This window comes from Penaeus monodon, chromosome 22 (genome assembly GCF_015228065.2).
Source record: "Penaeus monodon isolate SGIC_2016 chromosome 22, NSTDA_Pmon_1, whole genome shotgun sequence".
Lineage (NCBI taxonomy): Eukaryota > Metazoa > Arthropoda > Malacostraca > Decapoda > Penaeidae > Penaeus > Penaeus monodon.
Window position 1 is genome coordinate 37,679,348 of NC_051407.1, and position 279 is coordinate 37,679,626.

The 279-nt window shown below is 32.6% G+C and overlaps 1 protein-coding gene across 1 annotated transcript in view; it reads left to right on the forward strand.

The window, feature by feature from the left end:
* Window positions 1-279, forward strand: part of LOC119587116 (hypoxia-inducible factor 1-alpha inhibitor-like) — a gene marked incomplete at its 5' end in the record, with an annotated part of 20,965 nt that overhangs the window by 254 nt on the left and 20,432 nt on the right.

The following is a 279-nucleotide window of genomic DNA, read 5'->3' on the forward strand; positions in this document are numbered from 1 at the left end:
TTTGCTTGTGCTTGAAATCTTTGCTTAGCATCACATATGTAAGGAACACATATCACATCTCCACCTTTTCTTGTCATGCACTTTGCAGGTTTTTCATACACATGCATACACCCATTTATGTTTACTTGAACATGCATAGGTGTGCATGATGGTACTTTTTGTTGCAAAATCACAAAGAATGAGTTAAATCAAATCTTTTGACATACAGATAGATGGAAAATTTATGAATATTATTATATTACTTGATAATTATTTCAGACATATGCACACAAGTAGGCG